We start from the raw sequence: 14,389 nt of genomic DNA on the forward strand, positions 1-14,389 counted from the left end.
ACACACATATATTTTTTCCCCTTAAATAGAGACAGGATCTTACTATGTTTGTTGCCCAGGCTGGTCTTGAACTCCTGGGCTCAAGCGATCCTCCCACCTTGGCCTCCTAAAGTGCTGGGATTACAGGTGTGAGTCACTGTGCCCAGTCAATTTCTGTTGTTGAAGCTACCAAGTTTATAGTTCTTTGTTACGGCAGCCCTAGGAAATGAATCCATTCAGGAAGAGGAAGAAGTGCATGCTGATAAGCAATGGGCATCTGTGCACAGGGCCCAGAGCCATGCACCAGACCCTGCACTGCAGGCAGCGGGGCTGAGCTTGTACTTGCAGACGGGCCTCGGCTGGGGTGGGCGTGTGTGCACGCAGCGGACTGCACAGGTGGGGACCAAGCCCAGCACAAGCAGACTGCTTTCTGAGACCTCTGTCCATTGGGTCTGCTCCTGCCCTGGGGCGAGGTTATTAACGGTCTCCACTGTGAGACCAAGGCTGTGGCTGGGTACTGAGGCTGAGGCCGGCAGCTGTCAGGGCCACTCTCCACTCTGTCCCCTGGTTCCCTTCCTCACGTCCTGTGTGCACCTGAATCTGTCCTGTCAGAGTGGCTTCCTCTACCAGCCATGTCTGTAATCTTCTGCCAGGAGAGAATGCTTCCCTAGAGTGGATATTTCAGAAGTAGTTGCTACACACGTGAACACGATACAACAATTTTGACTTGGCTGTATCTTCAAGATCTTTGGGGAGAAGAGGACAGCTGCCAAGAGCTGAAAGCTTAAAGTGGGGCCACCTCACAGTGCTGACCACTTTACTCTCCCCTGTCCAACTTCACCACAAAATGGGACCCGGACCCTTTATTCCCCAAAGCACAGGCCACAGGCAACAGGAGACTGTTGTGCATAACAGACTGTACTAAAGGCCTGAGGATAACATAGGGCAGTAGCTGAAAAATAAAACTTAAACCTGGCCACCAGGTTTCTGGAAGAGTGTTGACCATGCCCCCCACCCCCGGTCTCCTCTTCTGGAGCTCCCTCACCTATCTCCAGCTTCCAGGGTCCCTGAGTCCCACCCCCAATTTTTCCATGCCCTGCATGGAGGACTCCCACCTACGCCTCTCCCCACCCCCAGGTAGGGAAGGCAGCTTTTAATAGAGGTACATGAACCACTTAAAAACCTCAGCCTAACGCAAAAGCCCACACATTGCACAATCCCGTGCATATGAAATCTCCAGAACAGGCCAATCCATAGAGACAGAAAGTGGATTTGTGGCTGCCTAGGTCAGTGGAGGGGAGGAGGGTGGGATGACAACGGGTATGGGGGTTCTTTTTGAGGTGAAGAAAATGTTCTACAATTAGATAGTGATAACGGTTGCAGAATTCTGTGAATACACTAAAAACGACTGAATTTAAAGTGTACTGAATTGTACACTTCAAATGGGTACATCTTAGGGCATGTGAATTATATTTCTATGAAGCTGTTATTTATTTATTTTACTTTTTTTTGAGACAAGATCTTGTTCTGTCACCCAGGATGGAGTGCAGTGGCACAAACAGAGCTCACTGCAGCCTTGACCTCCTGGACTTGACTGATCCTCCCACCTCAGCCTCCCAAATAGCTGGGACCACAGGCGTGCACAACCACGCCCAACTAATTTTTTTATTTTTATTTTTAGTAGAAACGGAGTTTCACCAGGTTACCCAGACGCCTTGAACTCCTGAGCTCAAGCAATCTGCCTGCCGTGGCCTCCCCAAATGCTGGGATTACAGGAGTGAGCCACCATGCCTGGCCAAAGCTGTTATTTTTTAAAAATCTCTGTGTGTCTAAGAAGACACAGGGCCTCCCTGAGAACAGGGAGCGTGTGTTTGCTTTAAGTCTACAATCACATAGAAAGTCACTGGAGTTGTTTCTGCCAGAACCAGAGAGATTTTGCCTCGAGGACAACTCAGTGTAATGGGCCTGCAGCCTCCAGCAACAGGAGTTGCTGAACAGCCCTCCTAGACAAAGCAGACACGTCTGTAACAAAGACCAGCGCCCAGTGGGCATCCAATCTGTATCTGATGAAAGGAGGAATGAGGAAATAAATGAACGGCTGATTGAAATCACTTTCCAGGATAGTGAGAATGCCTGGGACAGAACCCTGGTTCCATCTCCCACTTAGAGGAGCCCTTTTCATTAACAGCTGCGCTTAACTTCTATTTGCCATGCAAATCAACTGGCCCAGGTGAGTGGTGTCTGCACTGACTCCTGAAATCCCAAGGGCCTCCACGGCTCCCCGAGGCTCAATCAGGGCACGAAGACACATGTGCAGACACTTTGCCTTTGCTAATCCTGTGGGCCTTTCACAGAGAGCAGGAAATCAATGACTCAAATATTCCTTTTGGCTCAGGCAACTGCTTAAATGAGACTTTACCCTCTGCTGCCAAGGAAGTTGGGTGGCAGGGGAGTTCCTTCAGACTCCCCCAGTTGATCCTGGATAGAACTGGCCTAGGTTTATATGCCATTGTTTGTTTTACTAACGGTAAACCACTGCGAGTCCGGCCACTGAAAATCAGCTGACAGCAGGAGCAAAGATTCGCTCGGCTCACTGGGGAGCACGGAATGTCTGCCATCTCTGAGATGTTTCCAGAATAGAGGGAGCCTTGTGCAAGCGGCAGAATGGCTTGGCCTCCCCCAGTGGTTTGCTGTTGGGTCTGAGGATCCGGAGCTGCCCTGCAGGCAGCCAATGCCTGGGCCAAGCACCAGCACCCTGGGGCCCCCAAGTGAGGGCTGTCTGTGGGGAGCTTGTCTCCTCTGGTTTGTCCACAACCCAGTGACCCCAGGGTAGGGGTGGGAGTGGGGGGCAATGCCCAGAAACAACCTGGCACATGGGGAGGTGAGAGGGAGGGCTGGTTTTGGAAGCCGCTTTAGAATCTTGGCTTAGAAATGCAGAATGCATGACCCTGGGGAAGTGTCCTGCCCTGTCAGGGGCTCGCAGGCCTCATCTGTGTGCTGGCCCCTTTAGGGTCATGAGTAGGTGACATACAGATAGGAGGCACCTGCACTGTGCATGGTGGGTGCTGTAAATCAAAAATAACATCCTAAGCCCTCCAACTGACTGAGGGGACCCCAGAGAAACCTGAGAAACTGAATTCCCAGCCATGGCTGGAAAGGAGGTCTGACACACCTTGTTATACCCCCTACCTTTTGGAATTCAGGTGTAACTGACCAGCATTCACATTAAAACAGAGATTGTAATGTTACCGGACAGGGGTCCTCATCCAGACTCCAAAAGGGTGTTCTTGGACATCACGCAAAAAATAATTCGGGGCAAGTGCATAAAGTGAAAGCAAGTTTAAGAAAGTAAAGGAAGGCTGGGCGTGGTGGCTCACACCTGTAACCCCAGCACTTTGGGAGGCCAACGTGGGAGGATTGCTTGAGCTCAGGAGTTGGAGACCAGCCTGAGTGAGACCCTATCCCTACAAAAAAAATACAAAAATTAGCCAGGCATGGTGGTGCATGTCCCAGCTACTCAGGAGGCTGAGGTGGGAGGATCGCTTGAGCTGGGGAGGCTGAAGCTGCAGTGAGCCGAGACTGCACCACTGTACTCCAGCCTGGACAACACAGAGAGACCCAGTCTCAAAAAAAAAAAAAAAAAAAAAAAAGAAAGAAAGAAAGAAAGAAAGAAAAGTAGGCCAGGCACAGTGGCTCACGCCTCTAATCCCAGCACTTTGGGAGGCTGAGGTGGGCGGATCACCTGAGGTCAGGAGTTCGAGTCCAGCCCGACCAACCTGGAGAAACCCCGTCTCTACTAAAAATACAAAATTAGCCAGGTGTGGTAGCGCATGCCTGTAATCCCAGCTACACAGGAGGCTGAGGCAGGAGAATCACTTGAGCCTGGGAGGCGGAGGTTGCATTGAGCCAAGATTGTGCCACTGCACTCCAGCCTGGGCGACAGAGCAAGACTCCATCTCAAAAAAAAAAAAAAAAAAAAAAGGAAAGGAATAAAAGAATGGCTACTCCATAGACAGAGCAGTGGTATGGGCTGCTCAACTGAGTATACTTAGTTACTTCTTGATTATATGCTAAACAAAAGGTGGATTATTCATGAGTCTTTCCAGAAAGAGATGGGCAATTCCCCCAGCACTGAAGGTTCCTCCCCTTTTAGACCATATAGGGTAACTTCCTGACGTTGCCATTGCATTTGTAAACTGTCACAGTGCTGGTGAGAGTGTATTTTAGCATGCTAATGTATTATAATTAGAGTATAACGAGCAGTGAGGACAACCAAAGGTCACTTTCATTGCCACCTTGGTTTTGGTGGGTTTTGGTCAGCTTGTTTACAGCATCCTGTTTTATCAGTAAAGTCCTTGTGACCTGTATCTTGTGCTGACCTCCTAACTCATCCTGTGACTAAGAATGCCTGGCCTCCTGGGAATGCACCCAGTAGGTGAAAGAGAATAGACTTTCACCATCTATTCTCTCTGAAGTCTGCTACCTATGAGGCTTCATCTACATAACAAGAATCTGGACCCCCACAATTCCCCTTAATGCAAGCATTTCTTTCTACTGACTTCAAGTCTTGGGACAAAGCTTAACTCTTTCAACGGGTTGCCAATCAGAAAATCTTTGAATCTACCTATGACCTGTAAGTCCCTGCTCCGAGTTGTCCTACCTTTCTGGTCAAACCAATGAATACCTCCCATGTACTGGTTTTTATCTTTGCCTGTAACATCTGTCTCCCTATAATGTATATAAAACCAAACTGTAACCCAACTGCCTTGGGATCGCTTTCTCAGGACCCCTTGAGGCTGCTCCCAAGGCCCAGTCACTCATATTGACTCACAATAAACCTCTTTAAAACATTTTACAGAGTTTGGTTTTTCCATTAACCACACTGGCAGATGTTATTTCCTGTCCCTACACTCAATCATACCCCGGGCTGGTGCCACCTACCTTCCCTCTCATTCCTAGAACATGATTGGCCTTCTCCACCTCTGACTTGGTCCTGTCTACTCAGCCTTTCCAAACCCCAGCCTCCTGTTGGGGAGGCAGAACGCTGTGAGAGTTAAGAGGCAGGGGATGCGTGGGCAGGTGGCCCCTCTAGCCAGCCAAGGACCTTCAGGAAGGTGCTGACCTCCTGTGTCTGTCTCCTCCACAAAATGAGACTGATACTGTCAGGCCTCTGAGCCTAAGCTAAGCCATCATATCCCCTGTGACCTGCACACATCCAGACTTCACCCTTAGTGGCAAGTCCTGCTTTTCTGGGGGAGGGGCAGGAGCCCTGACCTCTTATCTCTGTGCCCCAATCCCTTATTTCCGCGCCCCGACCTCTTATCTGCACCCCAACCCCTTATTTCCATGCCCCGACCCCTGTCCTGCTTTTCTGGAGGGTAAGAACCCCTGAACCCCTTCCATGTCTCTACCCTTCTCTTTAAATTTGCCTCCTTCACTATAGGCAACCTTCCACCTTCCATTCCTCCTTCTTCTCCCTTAGCCTGTGTTCTTAAGAACTTAAAACCTCTTCAACTCTCGCCTGACCTAAAATCTAAGCGTCTTATTTTCTTCTGAAATGCCGCCTGACCCCGATACAAACTTGACAGTAGTTCCAAATAGCCACAAAACGGCACTTTCAATTTTTCCATCCTACAAGTTCTAAATAATTCTTGTCGTAAAATGGGCAAATGGTCTGAGGTGCCTGACGTCCAGGCTTTCTTTTACACATCAGGCCGTCCCTAGTCTCTGTTCCCAATGCAACTTGTCCCAAATCTTCCTTCTTTCCCTTCCGCCTGTCCCCTCAGTCCCAACCCCAAACGTCGCTGAGTCTTTCTAATCTTCCTTTTCTACAGACCTATCTGACCTCTCCCCTCCTCGCCAGGCTGAGCTAAGTCCCAATTCTTCCTCAGCCTCCGCTTCTCCACCCTATAATCCTTTTATCACCTCCCTTCCTCACACCGGGTCCGGGTCCGGCTTACGGTTTCATTCCATGACTAGCCCTCCCCCACCCGCCCAGCAATTTCCTCTTAAAAAGGTGGCTGGAGCTAAAGGCATAGTCAAGGTTAATGCTCCTTTTTCTTTATCCCAAATCAGATAGCGTTTAGGCTCTTTTTCATCAAATATAAAAACCCAGCCCAGTTCATGGCTCGTTTGGCAGCAACCCTGAGACGCTTTACAGCCCTAGACCCTAAAAAGTCAAAAGGCCGTCTTATTCTCAATATACATTTTATTACCCAATCGGCTCTCAACATTAAATAAAACTCCCAAAAATTAAATTCTGGCCCTCAAACCCTACAACAGGACTTAATTAACCTCGCCTTCAAGTGTACAATAATAGAGGCAGCCAAGCAGCAACATATTTCTGAGTTGCAATTCCTTGCCTCCACTGTGAGACAAACCCCAGCCACATCTCCAGCACACAAGAACTTCCAAACACCTAAACCGCAGTGGCCAGGCATTCCTCCAGAACCGCCTCCCCCAGGAGCTTGCTACAAGCACCAGAAATCTGTCCACCAGGCCAAGGAATGCCTGCAGCCCAGGATTCCTCCTAAGCCGAGTCCCATCTGTGCAGGACCCCACTGGAAATCGGATGGAAATCGGACTCTTCAACTCACCTGGCAGCCACTCCCAGAGCCCCTGGAACTCTGGCCCAAGGCTCTGTGACTCCTTCCCAGATCTTCTCGGCTTAGCGGCTGAAGACTGATGCTGCCCGATCGCCTCGGAAGCCCCGTAGACCATCACGGACGCCGAGCTTTAGGTAACTCTCACAGTGGAGGGTAAGTCCGTCCCCTTCTTAATCAATACGGAGGCTACCTACTCCACGTTACCTTCTTTTCAAGGGCCTGTTTCCCTTGCCTCCATAACTGTTGTAGGTATTGATAGCCAGGCTTCTAAACCTCTTAAAACTCCCCAACTCTGATGCCAACTTAGACAATACTCTTTTTTAAGCACTCCTTTTAGTTATCCCCACCTGCCCAGTTCCCTTATTAGGCCGAGACACTTTAACTAAACTATCTGCTTCCCTGACTATTCCTGGATTACAGCTGCATCTCATTGCCGCCCTTCTTCCCAATCCAAAGCCTCCTTTGCGTCCTCCTCTTCTATCCCCCCACCTTAACTCACAAGTATAAGATACCTCTACTCCCTCCTTGGCGACCAGTCATGCACCCCTTACCATCTCATTAAAACCTAATCACCCTTACCCCACTCAATGCCAATATCCCATCCCACAGCATGCTTTGAAAGGATTAAAGCCTGTTATCACTCGCCTGCTACAGCATGGCCTTTTAAAGCCTATAAACTCTCCTTACAATTCCCCCTTTTTACCTGTCCTAAAACCAGACAAGCCTTACAAGTTAGTTCAGGATCTATGCCTTATCAACCAAATTGTTTTGCCTATCCACCCCATGGTGCCAAACCCATATACTCTCCTATCCTCAATACCTCCCTCCACAATCCATTATTCTGTTCTGGATCTCAAACATGCTTTCTTTACTATTCCTTTGCACCCTTCATCCCAGCCTCTCTTCGCTTTCACTTGGACTGACCCTGACACCCATCAGGCTCAGCAAATTACCTGGGCTGTACTGCCGCAAAGCTTCACAGACAGCCCCCATTACTTCAGTCAAGCCCAAATTTCTTCCTTATCTGTTACCTATCTCAGCATAATTTTCATAAAAACACACTTGCTCTCCCTGCTGATCGTGTCCGACTAATCTCCCAAACCTCAATCCCTTACAAAACAACAACTCCTTTCCTTCCTGGGCATGGTTGGATACTTTCGCCTTTGGATACCTGGTTTTGCCATCCTAACAAAACCATTATATAAACTCACAAAAGGAAACCTAGCTGACCCCATAGATCCTAAATCCTTTCCCCACCCCTCTTTCCATTCCTTGAAGACAGCTTTAGAGACTGCCCCCACCCTAGCTCTCCCTGACTCATCGCAACCCTTTTCATTACACACAGCTGAAGTGCAGAGCTGTGCAGTCAGAATTCTTACACAAGGACCGGGGTCGCGTCCTGTAGCCTTTTTGTCCAAACAATTTGACCTTACTGTTTTAGGCTGGCCATCATGTCTCCACGCAGCGGCTGCTGCCCCCCTAATACCCTTAGAGGCCCTTAAAATCACAAACTATGCTCAACTCACTCTCTACAGCTCTCATAATTTCCAAAATCTATTTTCTTCCTCACACCTGAAGCATATACTTTCTGCTCCCCTGCTCCTTCAGCTGTACTCACTCTTTGTTGAGTCTCCCACAATTACTATTGTTCCTGGCCTGGACTTCAATCTGGCCTCCCACATTATTCCTGATACCACACCTGACCCTCATGACTGCATCTCTTTGATCCACCTGACGTTCACCCCATTTCCCCACATTTCCTTCTTTCCTGTTCCTCACCCTGATCACACCTGGTTTATTGATGGCAGTTCCACCAGGCCTAATCGCCACACACCAGCAAAGGCAGGCTATGCTATAGTACAAGCCACTAGCCCGCCTCTTAGAACCTCTCATTTCCTTTCCATCGTGGAAATCTATCCTCAAGGAAATAACTTCTCAGTGTTCCATCTGCTATTCCACTACTCAAGGATTATTCAGGCCCCCTCCCTTCCCTACACATCAAGCCCAGGGATTTGCCCCTGCCCAGGACTGGCAAATTTGCTATTCTACTACTTCTCAGGGATTATTCAGGCCCCCTCCCTTCCCTACCCATCAAGCTCAGGGATTTGCCCCCCCGCCCCAGGACTGGCAAATTAGCTTTACTCAACATGCCCCGAGTCAGGAAACTAAAATACCTCTTGGTCTAGGTAGACACTTCCACTGGATAGGTAGAGGCCTTTCCCACAGAGTCTAAGAAGGCCACCACGGTCATTTCTTCCCTCTGTCAGACATAATTCCTCGGTATGGCCTTCCCACCTTTATACAGTCCGATAGCAGACCGGCCTTTATTAGTCAAATCAGCCAAGCATTTTTTCAGGCTCTTGGTACTCAGTGAAACCTTTATATCCCTTACGGTCCTGAGTCTTCAGGGAAGGTAGAACGGACTAATGGTCTTTTAAAAACACACCTCACCAAGCTCAGCCACCAACTTAAAAAGGACAAGACAATACTTTTACCACTTTCCCTTTTCAGAATTCAGGCCTGTCCTCGGAATGCTACAAGGTACAGCCCATTCAAGCTCCTGTATGGACGCTCCTTTTTATTAGGCCCCAGTCTCATCCCAGACACCAGACCAACTTAGACTGTGCCCCAAAAAACTTGTCATCCCTACTATTTTCTGTCTAGTCATACTCCTATTCACTGTTCTCAACTACTCATACATGCCCTGCTCTTGTTTACACTGCCGGTTTACACTGTTTCTCCAAGCCATCACAGCTGATATCTCCTGGTGCTATACCCAAACCGCCACTGTTAACTCTTAAAGTAAATAAATAATCTTTGCTGGCAGGACTATGCTGAATCTCCTTAGGCACTCTCTAATTAAATATCCTAGGTCCTCCCAATTCTAAAACCTTTAATACCTGTTTTTCTCCTTCTCTTATTCCGTTTAGTTTTTCAATTCATACAAAACCGTATCCAGGCCATCACCAATAATTCTAAATGACAAATGTTTCTTCTAACAATCCCACAATATCACCCCTTACCACAAAATCTTCCTTCAGCTTAATCTCTCCCACTCTAGGTTCCCACGCCACCCCTAATCCTGCTCAAAGCAGCCCTGAGAAACATCGCCCATTATCTCTCCATACCACCCCCAACATTTTCACCATCTCAACACTTTACCACTATTTCATTTTATTTTTCTTATTAATATAAGAAGACAGGAATGTCAGGCCTCTGAGCCCAAGCTAAGCCATCATATCCCGTGACCTGCACACATCCAGATGGCCGGTTCCTGCCTTAACTGATGACATTCCACCACAAAAGAAATGAAAATGTCCTGTTCCTGCCTTAACTGATGACATTATCTTGTGAAATTCCTTCTCCTGGCTCATCCTGGCTCAAAAGCTCCCCTACTGAGCACCTTGTGACCCCCACTCCTGCCTGCCAGAGAACAACCCCCCTTTTTCCTTTACCTACCCAAATCCTATAAAACGGCCCCACCCCTATCTCCCTTTGCTGACTCTCTTTTCGGACTCAGCCCGCCTGCACCCAGGTGAAATAAACAGCTTTATTGCTCACACAAAGCCTGTTTGGTGGTCTCTTCACATGGACGCGCATGAAAGATACACGTCCTCCATCAGAGGCCCCTGGAGAGAATGAAGTGAGATGCCGCGTGGGTGAAGCACAGCAGGCCCCAACCAGCCCGGTGATGGGCCACACAGCTGGAGAGTGCACCTTCCCTCCTGGCACTTCCTCAGCACCTCCCACACATTTCATGCCCCTGAAATTAACCATGGGGTCTGTTTCAAATCTGCCTATCTTCTCTCCTGTGCCAGACTTAGAGCATCCCAGAGCCAGCCAGCAAGGGCCTGCCCAGGGCCAATGGGGGCCTGATTGCCCTGGCCTCCCAGAACCAGCAGCAGGGAAGGGGGTGGTGTCTGCCTGTGGGGCTCCTGGACTTTGCCCGTGTGTCCCCTAAAGCATATCTCACTCAGTTATCCTTCACCTGAAATCTACAGCCCAGAGAGGTCCTCAGACTTCAGGGAGAACAAATACCCCCAGACTATATGCTAAGTGGGTGTGTGTGATTCTGCATATTTTGGAAGAGAAATTCCTCATCTTCCATCAGCTCCTCAGGAGAATCCATCTTTGTCTCCCTTTTCTGCCTTATTACCTTAAAAGCATTTAACTCACTCTGAAATTCTTTTTTTTTTTTTTGAGATGGAGTCTCACTGTGTCGCCCACGCTGGAGTGCAATGGCGCATCCTTGACCCACTGCAACCTCCACCTCTTGGGTTCAAGCGATTCTCCTGCCTCAGCCTCTCAAGTAGCTGGGATTACAGGTGCCCGCCACCACACCCTGCTAATTTTTTTTTTGTATTTTTTAGTAGAAACAGAGTTTCAACACATTGGCCAGGCTGGTCTCAAACTCCTGACCTCAGGTGATCCACCCGCCTCGGCCTCTGAAAGATCTGGGATTACAGGCATGAGCCACCACACCCGTCATTTTGAAATTCTATTCCCGTGTTTGTTGCCTGTCTCTGCCATTAGAAAGTAAGTTCCAGGAGGGCTCATCTCATTCGTGGTTATATCCTCAGATCCTAAAACAGAGCCTGGCACTCAGTAGGTCTCAATATCTTTTGAATGAATGAATGACGTACTTTGAGCCAATGGCTAAGGGCTGTGGGTCTTGCCCTGCAATGGGGTCTGAACAAGTCATGGACCGTCTGGGATCTTCCTCCGAGGACAGGGTCTGGGCTGAGGTCAGCTGCAGTGAAGAACAGTGCTCCTAGAATAAGAGTCTAGACAGGGGAGGGGCTCAGAGAGCCCAGACTGGATCTGCCCGAGAAGAACAGAGTTCAAGGGTCTCAGAGGACAGCCCACTTATGCTAGCATCTTGCAGAAAGGGCAGGACGGTGGGCCTCAGCTCTATTTTCTATTGTTGCATAACACGCTGTCCCAAAACTTAGTGGCTTAAAATGATTTTACCATATCTCATGCTTTTGTGGCACGAATTCATTCAGGGACTGCTGGGCAGGGTGATTCTTCTGCCCCATGTGGCACTGACTGAGGTCACCTGATGGCACTCGGCTGGCAGATGGGCTGGTCTGGAGGACCTGGATAGCCTCCTTCATGAGTTGAGTGGTTTGGCAAGACAGCTGCAAGGCTGGGCTCAGTGGGGCCTGTCTCCTGGAGCACCCATGCCTGGCCTCTCCTGCACAACAGCTCAGGGCTCCTGAGGCTGTCAAAAGACCAAGGCAGACACTGCAAGGCTGCTTTGACCTGGCCTTGGGAGTCACATAGCACCATTTCCATCACACCTTATTGGCTACAGGTAAGTCGCAGAGCCAGCCCAGACCCAAGAGAAAGGAACAGAACTGTATAGCAGCATGAATACCACTGGGATGGAGGTGGGGCATCTTTGGAGACAAGCCACCACTGCCTCTCTCCGGGCTGGGCTCAGGGACACAGCCTGAAGCCAGGGACATTGGGTGGGGCCAGGAGAAGCCCAAAAGTCTCACCCCTTTGACTGGCTTCCCCCAGAACAAGGATCAAAGGACCATTAAGTAACTTCAAATGAGTCCCAGCCACTTGAACTTCCAGCCAATTCCATATCCTATTTCAATACTTTGTCCAAGGCAACTTCTCAATAGAGATGTCATGTTCCAAGCATGACTAACTGCTTATGGTATTACCTGCTTGTGCTTTCACCCCAATCTGTGACTGTACTCCCTTTTTTGGGCATGCAGACCCAGTGAAAAGAACGGTGTCCTCTCCTGACATTGTCTGTCAGGGTCTGGAAGCTTTTCCTTCAATCTTCGAGCTCCTCAGCTATCTGAACATGCCATTGCCTGCAACCAAGCTTGAGAACCAACAAACAGTGGCTGCGTGTTCTGGAAACACGCAGAGTGATAGTTCAGGTGAGAGCAGTGCCATTTCCCCAGTGCTCCTGGTTGCTCCAACCCCATTCACGAAGAGTCTCAGACAGAACCCGAGGGAGGAGGCTGGGGAAAGAAACTGGGACACTCTGGGAAGGCAGCTGCAGTGCAGGCCACAGACCCTGCCCGGTGGCAAAGGGAAGGAGCATGGCCTTCAGGAAGAGAGTCACAAATCACCTCAGAGATGTGAGGAATCCACACCTCAGCACTTCTTGGAGAACTGACAACCCCTGTGAAACACGGGGACCTCATTTCTCCTTCTCAACAGAACTCTCTAGCGTGAAGGTTGAAAGCATGGGCTTTGAATAACCTGGATTCGAGTCCCAGCTGGGTGGGCCTGGAAAAGTTACTGAGTCTTTCCGATCTCCTTGGTAAAATGAAGAGAATGTCCCCTGCACTACCATTGGGAAGAATCAATGACAGGGAGCCTGGAGAGTACCCAGCACAGTGCTTGGCATGAAATAGGCATCAGTAACTATAATCTTAAATATTATTATTGGGTCAGTAACCCCAGCAACCACCACCAACACCCCCTTCTTTTGCCACTTCCCTGGGCCCAGTGTAGATGAACTGCTCTAAATCAGCAATAAGGCCAGGCGTGGTGGCTCACGCCTATAATCCCAGCACTTTGGGAGGCCGAGGTGGGCAGATCACTTGAAGTCGGGAGTTCGGGACCAGCCTGACCAATGTTGTGAAAGCCCATCTCTACTAAAAAGAAAATACAAAAGTAGCCAGGCGTGGTGGTGCATGCCTGTAATCCCAGCTACTTGGGAGGCAGAGGCAGGAGAATCGCTTGAACCTGGGAGGTAGAGGTTGCAGTGAGCCGAGATCGCGCCATTGCACTCCAGCCTGGGTGACAAGAGCGAAACTCCATCTCAAAAATAAATGAATGAATGAATGAATGAATATAAATCAGCCATGACCAACAGACATATCATGGGAGCCACATCTATAAACTAAAATTTTCTAGCAGCCACATTACAAAAGGTAAAGGGAAACAGGAGAAAGTAATTTTGATAGTATATTTTATTTAGCCCAATATATAAAAAATATTATTTCAACATGTAATCAATAGAAAAATGATGTGATATTTTACATTCTTTTAAAAAAATATTAAGTCTTTGAAACCAGTGTGTTCTTACACTTACAGCCCATCTGAATTTGGCCCAACCACACTCCAGTGCTCCAAAGCCATAGGTGGCCAGGGGCATCCACACTGGACAGCACAGGGCTAGAGGCACTGGGTGGGCCCTTCTCTGTTTCAAGCTCAGTGGTCTAGATGTGGGCAGAAAGAGGAGTCTGGATCTGGGTTAAAGCTACAAGAACTCCCTCCCCAGGGTTAACACCAATATTTTCTGTAACACTCCCCTGCCGGTATTGAAGAGAACAGAAAGAAAGGCAAAGGAAAGAAAATAAACAATTTATTTTTCTTTTATTGTTATTTTTAGAGACAGAGTTTGGCTCTGTTGCCCAGGCTGGAGTGCAGTGGCACAGTCATGGCTCATTGCAACCTTGACCCCTGAGCTCAAGCAATCCTTCTGCCTCAGCCTCCTGAGTAGCTGGGACTTACAGGCATGTGCCACCATGCCTGGCTAATTTTTATTTTTTATTTTTGTAGCGATGGAGGTTCACTGTGTTGCCCAGACTGGTCTCAAACTCCTGGGTTCAATCAATCCTCCCACCTCAGCCTCCTAAAGTGCTGGGATTACAGGCTTGAGCCACCGTGACTGGCCCTTATTTTTCTTTATATCCACAGCAGATTAGTAATAATACACCATTGTACACAACATTGCCTCTCCTAATAGAAAGCACGTTCTTTCTTTATAGAAATAAAAAAACCCCCCAAATCCCAAGGCTCTGACTGGGGTCCAGCAAGGATTAAGG

At 48.7% G+C, this 14,389-nt stretch overlaps 1 protein-coding gene across 11 annotated transcripts in view; it reads right to left on the reverse strand.

The window, feature by feature from the left end:
* TMEM241 (transmembrane protein 241) overlaps positions 1–14,389 on the reverse strand; it is a 202,303-nt gene that overhangs the window by 41,462 nt on the left and 146,452 nt on the right. The gene's annotated exons all lie outside the window — the stretch shown is intronic.

Source organism: Pan paniscus, chromosome 17 (assembly GCF_029289425.2).
Source record: "Pan paniscus chromosome 17, NHGRI_mPanPan1-v2.0_pri, whole genome shotgun sequence".
Classification (NCBI taxonomy): domain Eukaryota; kingdom Metazoa; phylum Chordata; class Mammalia; order Primates; family Hominidae; genus Pan; species Pan paniscus.